Here is a 16,789-nt window from a genome sequence, read left to right on the forward strand (position 1 = left end):
GCAATCCAGCAATTTTGGTCCATCTCAGGGGGCGGCCATTTTGCCACTTGCTGTGGACTGAAGATGACGCCACTGTTTCTCAGGGCTCATGTAACAACCAATCACAACTCAGTTTCAGCAAACAGGTCAGCTGTGATTGGTCGTGATTGGGTCTCCTTGCTAGGATACTAAAATGCTAGGAGTGTGGCATTCAACATTCAAGGATCCTTGCATTCTAGTTAGGACATTCTGCTCATGCTGGCACCTTCAGCTCCCAGCATGGCAACAGCTGCGTGTTGGCCGTGCAGGGCGGCTGTGGTTCAATTGGTCGGGTGGCTCGTCCAGGAACCAAACGATTAGCAATTTGAATCCTGGCTGTGACTATCTGCTGCCGAAATGTCCCTGTGCAAGACACTAAATGCTAAATTATTTCCAGTGGGCCTGGCAGTGCCTTTCCTGGCCGCATGATAATAAAATGTGTTTTTTGGTGACGACCGGGAAGACCAGCTCGCTGCTGTTGCCGTGCTGGTAGATGGTGAAACCAGCACAAAACACAACTTCTTACATTGTTCATTAAAACATTAAAGTGAGGTTTCCTCTACTTCTTCTGTTGTTTCATGTTCCACACATTTTAGCTCAATAGGCAGTGCTGTTGGGCTAACTCCATTGTTGGTGAATGGAATGCAATAACTGTCAGAAGGCTGAAGTAAATCGTATTTTTCAATGGAGAATGGCTCCTACAATCAGAAGAAAAAAATTACAAGCTTGTCACAGAAGGTTACGGTTTCCATGCAATTTCCCTGAAGCAGAAATCAAATAGCAAGATATTAAATTGTATTCATGCTGCGGAGAGCATCACCCAGCGATTAGCCCTTGCGTGCGTGTGCTTGTGTGTGTGCCTCTCTCTCTCTCCCTCGCATTCCCTTGAAACAGAAATGCTTCCCTGCTAATAGTTATGGTTTACAGGCACTCTGCTACTTTGTTCCCAATCATGGAAAATTAAACGAAATGAATGCCGGTTCCGTCCTTCACTTGCTCTGTCAGGAGACAACCCATGATTTCAAAATGCTCTTTTCAACAGATAAGCAGACAGTCAACCACAGTCAAACTTAAATTATTAACAATAGCAAAGAAACAAAATGATTGTGGAAATTATCTTGTTTGCAAACAAGATAATTTACACATTGATAAAAGAACACATGATTTAAAAAAAAATAAAAAATAGTTACTCGGTCGATTACTATCATGGGTTATCAGAATTTTAGTCCGCCATCAGGCTAAAATTTAAAAATAAAAATAAAAATGGTCAGGCTGTTGTTATGCTGCAATTTGCAATTAATGATATTTATGTAAATAACGTGATCATGGTAATGATTTTGCATTATAATTAGGAAACCGATTAATAATTATGCAACATTTTTTTTCTGTGAATATCTTATCAGTGTTTACATTTTCAAATGATCACTGCTACAACATTCCTGAGAAATTACAATTATCCCACAAGCACCACATTGGTGACCCCTGCTTTAACAGTTCGGCATCAATCATATGTGTTTGGTGTATCACTGTCTCACACCGCATGACATGAAAGTCTTAAAAAAATAAAATAAATAAATAAAAATCCTTAAGGTACAATAGTGCTACATTGTGAACGAGAACAGCTTTGTTTTCTCCACAAGACTTTAGCAAAGGGGATGGCAAAGTCACCGGAGATTTATGAGCCAATGTTCACTGCTCTTTAAGAGGATGCATACGGGAGTGTGCTTAATGATTTATTACCTCATGACATTGTGGAAATCAAAATGGATTTTAGAAACTGCTCAACTCTTAAATCCAGACCTGGAGGAATGTGATTTATGGAAGTGACATCAGGAGCACAGTGTGTTCTTCTGCGGGCCTTTGCAAGCATGTGTGAAACTACATTTTGGCCCCATTAAGCACACTCATGTTATGTGCAGTTAGTGTCACACATTGTTGCCTATTTATTTTGCATGGATGTGCATTCATTCATTGTGTCAGTTTTGCGAACGCTGCATTATGTAAAACATACTGTATGACTGTCTGTGTTACTGTAGGTGCATTGTACAAAATGTTGTTGTTTTTTCCTTTGTTCCAAGGTTTGATGTCGTCTGCACATTAATGTGAAAGAGGACATTTGTTTTAAAATCTTGCTTTTCAGAAATAGTTTTCATTGCACTTGACATTTTGCATAAAGGTAAGTACCGTATTTTCCACACTATAAGGTGCACCTAAAAGCCTTCAATATTTTCAAAAGCTGACCATGCGCCTTATAATCCTGTGCACCTTATATATAGATCAATGTGCAGAAGATCCCGCCATCTTGGATCGCTAGCTAATACTAATACTTTATCTCAGAGAAAATAATAAAACAGCTGTTTATTCATTTTGGAGTTGTCAGAAAGCTGGTTTGTAATATATTAATAAAGTTTGACTGACCTATCTGACTGTTTTGTTGACATTCCCTTTAGCGCAGCACCATCTAATGGATGCATAACGTAACCCCAGCCTTATATATGGAAAAAATTTTACAATACATCATTCATTGAAGGTGCACCTTATAATGCATAATCCTTATGAAGTCTATAATATATAATATATTCCGCACTATAATCCTTATATTGCGGAAAATACGGTACTCAATTCCATGCAGTAATTGCATCTATTATGAATCAAAAAGCCCAAGCTGAAGATTTTTCACCAAAGTGGAATGTGTCATTTTCACAAGATTTATTCCCAAGGGCGACAAGAGACACACGCTGTGCATTACTTCACATTCGCTGTCAGCGGTGCTGCACCTGCTGCTGTGACTCATATTGTTCTTGCAGGTCACTGACCTCACATAATGCTCCAAACTGCTCCCACCTGGACTGAGCTCCAATCAGCCAAAATAAGTGCAAACACCTGTGTAGATGGCCAAAGTGAGCACATAGTACTAAAGTCACCATATTGGCTGTAATCTATCGGTCATATTGTATGTGTGTAGGAGGGGAAAAGGCATCCGCATTTCAGGCTGAGCAGATTCTCCCATCAACTTAAGTCTGTCTTTTACACACTTTCATGGCAGGAGCAACACAAAATTGTGGGTGTTCCCTGTATATGCTGGCATTGCGCTCCTTGGGACGTCAGGGGCACATTAAGTACCCCCAACATGGCACTTGAAGTTTGGTTGCAGTTAAAATGTACAGTGCTGTATGAAAACAAAAAACAAAAAACAAAAAAAAAAAAACATTTTTTTTTAAAAAGGCGTGATCTCAACTGATTATTATTCTTATTTTTTTTTTACTCAGATTAATCACATCTTAGAATTTTGAGTAATCACTTAATTAAAAAGGTTTATTATCAACATTTTTCACCTGCCTAATTTAAAGATCACCTGTTATGTGTTACTTCTTTCAACATTTAATCTTATGGGGACATCTTCAACATTTTTTTGATCCACTGCACACTTAACCAACCACAGCGATCCAAAGTAATTAATCTGCATTAATCCATGATTAATGCGATATTTCTTTGTGACTAATCAATGAGTTAATGTTTTAACTTTAAGAACACTAATTTATTTCTGATTTGTTTGCAGTAAAGCTGCGTCACTTTACAATGTGCAGAAAACAACAAAATAAAAGCAAAGCACACTATAATATTTTGTAAATTGCCAACCTTTGTTGTATATTATTTTGCTCTTGGAAAATATCCGTTCAGGGTGTACTCTTGCCAAATTCAGCTGCTGAGTATAAGCAGTAATGAAAATGATGGAAAATAACATGAACTTCATTTAGCTGCATTTATAACCATCTTGAGATGCACTAAACGAGATTGAACCGCATCAAAGGCGGACTTGCAAATGTTTGTCGGCAATAAGCAATCTATGACTATCACAGATATGAAAATAGAGATTTTGTGATTTGTTAAACAAGTTGAGGGGTAAATTGTCAGCAAGGATACATGAGTCATCATGGCATTAATGGTTTTGCTGTTTTATTTTTTTTTTAAATCCACAATTATTAATTCCACAGGCGGCCGTTTTGGCAAGTCTGTAAGCTACATTAGCCTTGACTGCACCTCACACTCAATTTGTAACAACATGCATCCATAATTTACAGAATTTCTCTTGCAGTCTCTTCTTGTAATGCCTCCAGCACTTTCCGCCATTCTCAGGTGATTTTTATGTGTGCATAATAACTCGGTGCCCACGCAGATGCTCTGACCTTAATTTAGTCATCCTAATGTTGCTGTTTTCTTACACTGTGATGAGATGGGATGAGAAATAGCACCTCCAAATCAGAGGTCAAGGTCCTGAGCCTGAAAAGAATTGGATTGTGGCCTCTAGGTTGTGAGATAGTTTGTGTTTTGGGTGAAGAAGCCCAAGGAAGAAAGGCAAGCGACTACTTCCTATGGCTTCATCAGTGATTGATGATTTTTCTGGCAAGCCCCAGCTGGAGTAACTTTGAAGAAATACCTTTCTTAATTTGAATGTCATTTAATAAATAAGACAAACATAATAACTATTTTGATAGCAGCTATTAGGAAGTACTGTGTTTTACCAAAACTTAGCTCAAATAGGCTCCACCTTATCCTGTGACCCTGAACAAGATAAGGGGATATATTAAATGAACGGATGGATGCTTTTGCTGTCAATTTAATTAAAGCACTGATTTCAACCTTCGACAGATTTTATAATCAGTCTCCCAGGTGAGGCCAATTATTGGAAAATTGTTTCATGAGATTGTTATCACAGTTATTATTGATCATGTGAAAAGTGTGAATTGTTCAATTTATTTAGTACTCGGTTTGTTCAGATAAACGAATATTACGCAATGTTTGTCAGGCAAGTGCATCGTATTTGGGAGCGCAGCTGTTTGAAAACCACTGATGAGAAGCAAGCAGGCTTTAGTCTCTTACGTGACCATTTATGACTCAATTAGTAGATTATCACCTAGCTGTTCACAAGCCACTGGCAATTAGTTTACAGACTGGATTTGGGTTTGAATTTCCCGCCTTTTGTCTGCGGATGTGACGTCATGTGTGCATTGTGGGGGTGAAGAAGGGAGTGTGCAGTTTCCAGCAGTAGCGATTCGAAATTCATTTTTCTGCATTTAGCAGCTTTAACGTCCATTATATTCAATGTAATTTCACATTATTGTTATAATAAAGCATTCCACATGCATTCAAATGTTAGCATTCAGCATTCACACGCAATTTATACAGAAATTGCACGTGTATAGTTATTTATTATTATTATTATTATTATTATTATTATTATTATTATTATTATTATTATTATTATTATTATTATTGTAACTTCACAATGCTAACAAATGGCAATGGGACCCATTTTGATGAAGGCCAATATTTGCTAGCTTTTAGGGTCTCATTATGAACACTAGGAAAGTTAATAAATACGCAAATAATTTTGCTTGCAGGGATGTTTTTTGTTTTATTTGTTTTGCTTTGGTTGTAATCAGTGTGGGTATTGTCTATGACGGATAGCAATAAATATGTTTGTTTTACTTTTGTATTTAGATACTTCAGTCTTTTTTTTTTTAACTTAAAGGATGAGTGGAAAACTAAGTACTTCTAATTTTACCTGAGCCTTTTTTGTACATATTATTATTAGTAGTAATAGTAGTAGTAGTAGTAGTAGTAGTAGTAGTAGTAGTAATCGTATTTTGGATTTTTGCAACCTCTGTTTGCAATATGGTGAAAATCCTTGTGAAAAGTTAAAGTACCCTCATGAGCCATTGTTTCTGAATATATATTTCATCTAAAAAGGCCTTGCAGGAATTGACCTTAGTGTGTGTGCACTTAAGCTAAAATTAACTAATGACTTCTTGTTAAATAGCCCCCAAATGTCCCTGGTAAGTGTATTAATGAAGTAATTAAGCACAAGGCATGGTTGCCGAATCATCAAATAAGAGCTAGATATTAGTTATTCAATTTCTGCCTCTTTGTTGCTGTTCTCTTTCCCCAACTTCATATATTATTAAACGAAAAGCTTTTTAACCGGGATATTTCCAGAGAACACGTTCTTGTTTTTTGCTTTTCTGGGGTCAATCCATTGGAAAGGGCATTGGCCCCACTCTATTTCTAAACAAACAACATTATGAGACATTCCCAGCAAAGGGATGATTCAGTTCCATTTAAAAATAACAACCTTGAGAAACATTTATACAGCGTGGGGCAGGTAGGTCACACCAGTACTGTGAAGAACTGGAGGGACATAAATGCTAGCACCAGCATGTTAGTGCTTTCGTTTATATCTACTTGCACTTCTGGGTCCTTATGTAGGAACTTGCCATTTATGCTTTTTGTACAGGTGATAAAAAATTATGCTTTAGGTGCAGGTTACCTGCAATTTTGTGTCATGTTTTGATCAAAGCCATAATTATAAAATATGCAGATAGATAGATAGAATGTGACATTAAGGTCACATCTCTTTCAAAATCAGTAAAACAGATTAGTTTGACCTAGATTAACCAAATTTCAGAAAAAGACAACTTCCTGGTTCTGCTCAAAATGCTATCTAGCATGCTCTGTTATTTGCAATTCATCTGTAAAAGTGTGCTTAATTACCAATTGAGCACACTGTATAAGTCATCCATCCATTTTTCTATATATTTTCTTTCTTTCCTTTGACTTTGGTTCATGCGTCTCATTGAACATTATTTAAATCCTGGTACAGTCAATTTGAGGCCGAGAAATGTCAAACTGATTTATACATGTTTACTCTCCAATGCATCTTTCATCTGCCCACACATACTGACTCACTCGCACGCAGTCCCTCTTGGCAGACCTCCCCCGGTTAACTGGGCTTGTAAATCATGTGTACAGATTCAATGGAGAAAAGCTTGTCACCCACAGCGCTTACCTGACTCAGCATCTTTATAACTGTCCTCCAGGCAGAAGGCACCATGGGACATACATAGATGATGCTGAAGGGGTCAAGGAGTGAGTTTTAAAGAGGGTGATCAAATAACCAATTGTATTGCATACTAAATGGGGTGTTATTAGAAGAGAATGATTCATCTAATCACTTCTTGAACCATTGTTCTTCAAACTATTAAATTGTTTTATCCACATAGCTCTTGTGATCTCATGACTATTATGTGCTGGTTGAGTCAGTACAAAACATGTCTGTGTAGGATTCTGTATATCAGAGCTCTAAGACGTGAAAACAAACCCCTAAGTCAATTTCAATGATCTTGGTGGTCTTATTTCTGTCTGTTGTAATCTACTCGCCCAGAAGAATTTAAGGTAAACGTCAAAGTGCTGGCTCAGCTGCTGTTTGTCTGTTGTTCGTGACAAACTGATAACAGCCATTGAATTCCAGAATTGCCAATTGTTTTAAATTAACATTTCAAATGATTAAACACCAGCATGCCAGGTATTTAAAACTCATTCACTGCCAGTCATTTTAGAAAATTTTAAAATTGTCAATACTCACGTGATATTACATTCAATAATTATATATAAACCGAATCTACCAAATAACAGAATAGACTCCCTACATTTTGTCCCGTCCCGTTCTTTTATAATTGACAGCAGAAAAATGTAGGTTTGCCAAAATACAGCCATTTCTCCCATGGACTCTGAAACTGTGTTTATTTCCTATAAAATGGGGCAATGATGTCATCTCCCGGTGGTTGGGCATCAGTAGAGTTGTTTCCAAGTTTGATATTTACAGTGGAGCATGCTCAGATTCGCCCCCATTTAGCACCGCTCTAAAAAATACAATTGACAAGTATACTTGTCAAAGGCAGTGAATGAGTTAAAAAGCAGCACAGCTAACCAGAGGCGATTCGAGGATCAGAGGTATAGGGGTGCTATAAAAAGACGTTTAGAGGTGCTCTGGTGCTATAAATATAAATAAACTTGTCTTTGACTTGTTGTTTAAATATTACTTTTAAACTCAATGGTATATATATATATATATATATATATATATATATATATATATATATATATATATATATATATATATATATATATATATATATATATATATATATATATATATATATATAAAAGGTTTTATGATATGCGAGGTTTTATTCAAAATATTGTTTTCCAAAAATTACCGACGATCGACATCCGTTGCCAGACTTGTGAGGTCTCAACGTGTTGAGAAATGATAAATTATGCTATTCCACATGCTGTGCACCTCAGAGGTGTTTCAGTTTCTTTCCCCAGGTCAATAATTGACGACCACTGATTTGAAAGATCCATATTTTCACCTGCGCATGGCTCACCCTCACAGCAATATCCTTTGATTTGCTTTTTCAGGGCACACATTTATTTACTGCCTCATCTCATGTAAATGAGCTACATGTAGTGTTACGTGATAGACTTGAGTTGAGATAGGACACTAATACAAAGCAGAGGCTTTAGTATGTTCTCAAATAAATCTACTAAAGACAGCTCTTTAAAAGATCAATTTTTAAAACTCAATGCCTGTTTCTTTGGATATTGATACAGAAAAATGTGCTTTGTTGTGTTGTATTGCTAACAATTAGAGGTATCTGTCTGTGACTCATCATCATTGCTAATGAAAATCAATGCCATCCCACACATGGTCAAGTCACCCTTTGTTTTATTTACTCACGCCCACATCCTCCTCCTCTCATGTGCTGAAAGTGAAGATAAATACAAGGCCTGCTATTTAATATAAAGAAAAACGGTCTGACGAGGCACACACAAGATGAATTATGGAGGTTTTTTTTTTTTGGTTTTTTTTTTTTGGTTTTTTTTTTTTGTTTTTTTTTCCCCAACATAAGCCTATGTGAATTTGTTGGTGACAGCATATTTTTGGCAAAAGGCTATGTTTAAAAGGTAAAAGTGCAATTAAAATTAATTAATTTAAAAAAATGTGTTCTAATGCATAAACCTATTCCTACTAATATCAGCTGTACAAAGTAGTTCTTATTCAATTTGTTCATAGTATTCTACATGTTCTCAAGTTAAATGTCTAGCTAGTGATGCATTCAAGAGGCCATGACTGTAAACTGGCCCCTCCCATTCATTTGCAAGCCTTATGGGTAATGGCATTGCTGCGTATGGTCACAGTTCCAATATATTATTTACAATGAGGCAATAGAAAACCATGCATATTAATAAACGGCTCGGATGCTCCTCTCATATTGCTTCCTTACCTTGATCAACATTATACTCCGTATTGCGTGTACTAACATTCAAAGACAATTTCTCGCTCACACACAATGCCAATAAGAATCTCAGAAAATTTTGAAAGAAAAAAAAAAATGCAGTAATGATGGTGATTAAACTAGCATAAATAACTTAATAATACTAATCTACTGTTCCACGAATCATGTACGTTTCATGAACACTAGTCTGGTTATGTTTGTAGATAAGCAGACGGAGAGAAAGCCAGATTTGAGCACATACTGTAATATCATGATGTACATGTAATACTTAAGATCGTGGAGCACTTCAAGTAAGACCGCTGCAGATGTCCAGAGGCTATGCTTGACATTACCATTGCAGCATGCAATTATGTTACAGAAATGGGTTTTTCAGAGAACGGCCAAACTCATTTTTATTGGCTTTAATGTGGTATACAAAGTGAATATTAATTTGGTTTGAAAAAGGTTTCATATTATGTCAATTGAAATGCTAGTTGTACTCATTTTTATGTAGTTTAGTAAGCGAGCAGTGTCTGATGGATGCAAATAAAGCGAAGCACCTTTCTAAAAATTTCTCACTAGCTTACTTAGCTACAAAACTAACATTTATGTTAATATAATTCTTACTATATTATAACCAGATGTGGCCATTCCGTCAGTACTGACAGTGTTGGTCACTGATGGCCATCCATTTTTATTTATTAATTTATTTTGACAAATGATGAGAAACTTAAAAAATATGACGGACTAAGCACTGATGAAAGCGGGTTTTCCTCTCAGTCCCGTTTTGTTGACGAATAACGGCCTGACGGACAGATTGTCAGTCAGTCCTAAAATAGTGCTGATGAATTGATGTGAGGTGTGATATGTCTATTGTGAATGATCTTTATGCAAAAAGTAATGTGTCAAAAGTACAAGGATATTTTTTTGAGTTTGCTGACTGTCTCCCATTTGCACGTCAGTCTTTTCTATTCATTCAATTTTGAGGCTGGCTGTAAATCTTGAAGCATGAAATTTTCCTGAGACTTGTGAATGTCAATGAAATCCATCAGAAAAAAAAAAAAAAAGGGCACAAATGAATATGAAAATATCTTATGTCGCTGATGTTACATACAACCCAATAAAAGTAATTTTATCGGAAAACTGTGTTTATGACTACATTCATGGCTGGAGGTCCTTCAATAAAAGTTTGTGCGTCTGCCGTTCTTTTATATCAGTGATGCCCAAATTTATTTGGGAGCAAGTCACTTTATTACAAAGACATATTTTGATGACCGTTATAGAAGCAAATTAAAACAAATTATTATATAAATAGTAGGGGTGTTAAAAAAAAATCGATTCGGCAATATATCGCGATACTACAGCACACAATTCTCGAATCGATTCCATAGGCAGCCGAATCGATTTTTTTAACATCCATTTTTGATGGAAAAATATTCAACAAAACATCTAACATTCACACCTTAAGCATGAAAGAATGTTATATTAATGGAACATTTAGCCTTAATATTTTATTTCAATGCTGTTCAAACATGAAAAATATTGTTAAACCTGTTTGTTAAATACAGTAGCTTGCAGTTATAAGACTGAAGTTTCAGATCAATAAATAATACATTTTCATACAAATCTTACAGTGTACATGTACAAGTTTACTGAATGGTATTTTCTAAATTGAGTAAAAAAAAATAATAACAATCGACTTGTAAATTCATATCGGGATTAATCAATATCGAATCGAATCGTGACCTATGAATCGTGATACGGATCGAATCGTCAGGTACTCGTCAATTCACACCCCTAATAAATAGTAATACTGCCCGAAGCCATCTGAGATAGGCTCCAGCACCCCCGCGACCCATGTGAGGAATAAGCGGTTAGGAAAATGGATGGATGGATAGATATTCGATATCTAACTCACCATTGCACCACTGTGGTATGACTAGTCAGTGTGGGAGTCCTGCGGTTTCCAAAAAAAAAAAAAAAAAAAGGCTTGTCTTTAATGCTCGTCGCTGTGCAGTGTGCTTGAAGCGGAATCACTCCACGCAGTTCGAGATTAATAAAAAGTCTGCTGGCGCAGTTTTTAAATATCGCAATTAAAATGCAGTAAAAGCCAACTTTTTTTTTTTTTTGCCCAGTCTTATGTTTGATAGCTTTCTGGAAGTTCCTTCCAGTGTTTGGCAGCATATATTGTAAAACTCAAAGTGCAATATGATGTTTCACCTTCACAGGGCACTGGACTTACAAAAGTCGATGGGAAAATACACGGACGACCAAATTTGTTTATCCACTTTCCGTGTGTATGTGGCACAAAGGTGCGTAAACGACAGACTTGAGTGGACAGGTGCATTGCTTTTTTTTTTTTTTTTTTATCATTATTTTATTTTTTTTTATCTTTTTTTTTTTTCCTTAACATTAGTACATTGGGGAATGTGGACCTTGGTGCCAAGCCTGGGTATCTACTGTCACAAGAGAACTACAGAAGTAAGTATTTGTGAGATATATTGTACCTTAGGCACCAACTGGGACAGGCTCCAGCTTCATGTTATCCTAAACAAGATAAGTAGTACATCCTGAATTGTCTTCAAATAAATGTTTTCATAACATCACTTGCTAATAATTAGTGTTGTTCCGATACCATTTTTTGGCCCCCGATACCGATACCCAGTTTTGCAGTATCGGCCGATACCGATACCATACCGATACTTCCGATAGATCGGCATGTAGTGAACATGTGACATACCAGTGAATGTCGTGCACGAGCAAGACACAAGATGCTGCATCCAAAATCCTATATTAGCGTTGGAATTAATAGTATCGGCATGTTACTTGTGAGTAGTCACCGATACCAATACCCCTGTTTTAATGCAGTATCGGCACCTCTGCCGATACCAGTATCGGTCTCGGAACAACACTACTAATAATGGCACCACAACTGTCTACAGTATATGCTTCAAGGTTTTAATAAGAGCTCCTTGAAAATGAAGAAAACAAACCACAAAATCAAAGGTTACTAAGACTACAAATAAAACATACAAAAGATTATTGAGCAACAAGCAACTTGCACATTGTTTAAAGGCAGAATAATAATGAGAGAGGTCATAAAAAGCGTCAAGCCAAAGGTTGTAAAGCTCGAGCTTTGGAAAACAAGCTTGGGTGTGATGCTGCTCTCTGCAGCTCACAGTACTGTTGCATAAATATGCAATAGCAAAGCTTTGTTTCAAACCTCTGGGGACCAGCATGTATTCATGAACAAAGTGCACTCATCAATCTGCTGTTAAATACTCTCTGTCCTTGGCCTCCCTTGCTTGAATTTCCCGAGCTTAGCAGTAAACAAAATAGTGAAGAAGCCAACGAGACACGTGCCAAAAAGAACATATCAATCGGAATTGAAAGTAGGCGACACCGAGCATGTGACAGCAATGGGTTGTACAGGTTTCTAGGGGGGTCTAAGTCCTGTGGGTACGTGAGCTGGTGATGTGTAGCAGCAGTGAGTTGAGGTGAGTGTGTCCGGTGATCTGTGAAGTGTGACACACCTTCCCTCTGAGGTGATACTGAGGAGATGGGAAGCAGGGGGTGTCAGGACAGAGATATTCACCTTTGGGATTCTCACATACGGTTGCACTGTGGTATAACGTGTTCATTTTCTGATAGTTTGTGGGACATTAACTGTTAATATTGTTTGAGTATACACACATGGACAAATTTGTTGGTCTGCTGTCATATTTGATCTAATTTCCTGACAAAACTCTACTTTTCTTTCTGTGTGGTACACACCACGTCACCGAAAAGCACAGTGACTATGTGTCACCCTTTAAATAGGCAGCCTGACTGATTATGAGTTTAAAGACGCCTGTGATGCCAATTTTAAGACACACCTGAGTTAAATATATCCTGCTCAAATTATTTTCAGTATTTTTTTTTTTATAGAGGTACGGTGTTCCCTCGCGACGACACGGTTCACTTTTCGCGGCCTCACTTTTTCACGGATTTTATTTAAAATGCATGCATTTTTTTTTTTACAGTAATGTACCTATTCCATAATATTTATGAAGATTTTAACATTGAGAATGTTTAAACGAGAGAACTGTGAGAAAATGTAAATATTGAGGGAATTTAGAGCCTAAAATATTTATAGTTTAAAACATTAGCGGATTTCATTTATTGCAGGTATTTTTTTTGGAACATTGCCCCAGCAGAAAATGAGGGAACTCAACTCAACTTTATTTACTGTACCATCATTCTTGTCTAGGCCTCTTTCATTAGTTTTTTTTTTTTTTTTTTTTTTTTTTAGTTTTTCTTTTTATAATAATTCTGTTGAATTACAATTCAAAAATAATGGTTTATTTTGATTGTATGGTGTTATTCTACCTTTATTGTGTGAAGGCTGGAATTTTCTATAATAATTTTTATTCTGACGTTATTTGTCTTTCAACTACTTCTACAGTTCTTGACCGACACAAACCGTTCCAAAAATTCACACTTGGTAGGCTATTATTTTTCTCATTCATAACTGTCACCACAAAAAATGGCCATTCATTTCGAATGAGACATTTAAAAATTCACTCTCATTCGAAATTCAAACTGTTCAATTCACCGTGGCATCTATCTTCAGCACTCCCACAATTCTCAAATAGCAAAAATTCAGCATTTTCCCACTAAACATTGCATATTTTTCACCAACAAAATTTCTTTAGGCATGAGGGTTAGGGTTAGAACTTCAGGATATTTTGTAACTGTCCTACATTTTGACACAACTTCCCCATTCATTTCCAATGATACATTCAACAATTCATGACTATTCAATATTCAGAATGTTAAACTCATTCCGTTCATTTTGAGAATGATTTTCAACATTCCCGAATACCAAAAATTCAGCACTTTTCACTCGCATATTGCACATTATGGATGTTTTTGTTCAGCACCTTGAGTTGCATTTGAATGTATGAAAGGTGCTATATAAATAAAGTTTGATTTGATTTTCACTAATTTCACTAATTCCATAGAATTATAAATTGCATTCCTCATCATTCAATGCATGCATTTGCGCCACTGCCTTTCATGAACATTCTACAATATCATTCAATGCCATTTGACATTTATTTATTTTATACATTTCAACATTCCACCTCATTCAGTATGGTTCCACGTTTCTGTTTTATTTTTTTCATTCACCATTTCAACCTTCACACACAACGCAAATGTGTATAGGAAAATGGTGCAGTTCAATACCTCCGAAAAGGTTAAGAACCACTGCTTTAGTTTTGACTGAACCGTATTACATCTTGTTGCATAATTTGGCTTATGAAGTTGCTAGTTAAAGGTACCGCCTCCTCAAAACCAGTTGTCAGGATGGGGCATTATTTAGACAGTGAGTGGAAGTCCCCGGTGACATCCGACCTGCTGATGTGTGCTATGGGTATCATTAGTAACGCTGCTCACTTTCCACGTTTTGACTTAACAAGCGAAGATTTGATGAGTAGTTGCAAGACCTGAATAGAAATGAGGCATAAATATTGCAAGTCAGTATCATTTTAGAAAGACAGTGTCCATGTAGCTCTCCATAACAGTGAGATTAATGACCTGACTGGAGGAAAAAACAGTGCATGGGTTGAGTTGTGGAAATATCAATGTACTGCTTTTGAATATTCTACCTGGAAGTTAAACAGATGCTGTAGTGTTCATGCAAAAAAAAAAAATGCCACCTTGTGCAAAAATGGGCATTTGGTATTTAGTATGGACTTACCTCTATGACAGGAAAGTGTGTATTTTTCTTTCCCATCGAAAAATACTTTTTACAGCTGACAGGCTCAATTTAGAGAAGCTGAGGTCTTCGGTCATATCTTGCACTTTAAAACAGGAGCAGCAAGGTCATCTGGCAGCCGGTGCAATAGAGTATGTAGGCTTTCAACTGTGCATATGAGATAAGACGGACACAATTGATAAATATTATCACATCGCTGACAGTTGCAGTCATACAGTATGAAATGTCTAATACAAAAGATAGGGGGGAAATATGTAGCAAATATGCTGCATACTGTCAACTTGTGACTTGCAACGAATACACAAAATGTGGTGGATATCAAATCAGACCTGAAGAAAAATGTGGTTCAGTGTTTTAACGAATCTTGACTCTTGATTCTACACACAGATAAAACACAGAACAGGCAGCATGATTTTTGGCGCATGCAGAATCTACATTATCAAAGTGCATTATTGTACTAGTTATATTAAGTACGAGGATGCTCATCAATAGTTGACAAACAATGCATTCACTCTCAGAATTCACTTACAATTTCTTCAGGTAGAAATAACATTTGTTTGAAAGAGGTCTATTAGATTTAGAACAAGGCTGGACTGAGACAAAAAAAAATAAAATGTCCCTCACATTTTTGGTTTAGGCGAATCAGTGGAGAACGACCCACTATATTTTGTGTATGTGTTCCCAGTTTAAACAATCAAACATTTGGCTTTGATAAGAATATATTTTTTTAGGGGTATCACAAAAAACTAACCTGACAATAGCCAGTTGGCTATGCTTCTCAATATCCATCTGGTGCCGCTCCACAGTAATTTCGTCGGGAAAAGGCGGGACATTTTTTACAATAATTGGTTTCGTCGCATATCCCGCCCCCAAAAACAATGTCGCTCTGTGATTGCTCCGAACCGAACGGCAGTTATCTGCGAGATGGTTTTCTCTAGAGTTTGTGAACTCACAAATACCGCGAGAATTCATCTTGCGGGAGCGAGGTTAACAAAAAATGGTTTGAACCTGAAAATCATTTCTCGATTGAGATACGCATCGAATAGTCTTTGATTGGAGAGAAGTATCTTAGAAGGGAAAACCACATTACTGTGAAGTTTATTCAAATGTCAAAAAGTTAGTGCATCATGCCCTCTTAACACTGAGCCATACAATATTGAATCGAATCCTAATCCCATTAAGTCAAGCCACTTTTGAATCGAACCGTCCTTGGATGATTTCACCCCCCATGTATCGAAAACCGTATCGAATGTCATTTTTCGGAGAAATACCCTATTTTTGGCTAAACTGTGAAGTGATATTTGAGTTCACAGGATCAACTGTACATCATTTTTTGATACTTGTATTTTCACCATTTAACGTAGTACATCAAAAGCCAAAATACGTTATAATCATTTTAACTGCAGCCACTGAAATCACTGCAATTGTCAAGGATGCACCTGGCCTGTGTTGCCTCCCATCCGCACCTTAAGGCCACAGTTTCCTCATGTGCCTGTTCCAAATACCTGCAGCAAAGTATCATTTCCTCTCTTGACATGAAGATGCATGTTTGTGTGACTCTGAAGGTGGCGAGACTGTCACTCATGCTAATGCCGGTAGACAGCTGTGTGTGTGTGTCTCTTAGTCATTTCCTGTGTGCTGGAGCATTCAGACATCGGCAGCTGTCCACTCTGCTTTCAGTCCCTGAAGATCCAAAAGGACCTGACGCTGTACCACCCAGACACGGAAACCTTTTTCTCCACTCCTGGGCTTCTCTCTGATTCAACGTAAGAGGGAATGAAAAAAAAGAAAAAAGAATAAAGATTTCACCAGTAGAAGGTCATGGAGAATACCCCGGCCATCACTCAGATGTGATCTAATGTTCACCGTGGCATAACTGATGACTCATGTA

Source organism: Festucalex cinctus, chromosome 15 (genome assembly GCF_051991245.1).
Source record: "Festucalex cinctus isolate MCC-2025b chromosome 15, RoL_Fcin_1.0, whole genome shotgun sequence".
NCBI lineage: Eukaryota > Metazoa > Chordata > Actinopteri > Syngnathiformes > Syngnathidae > Festucalex > Festucalex cinctus.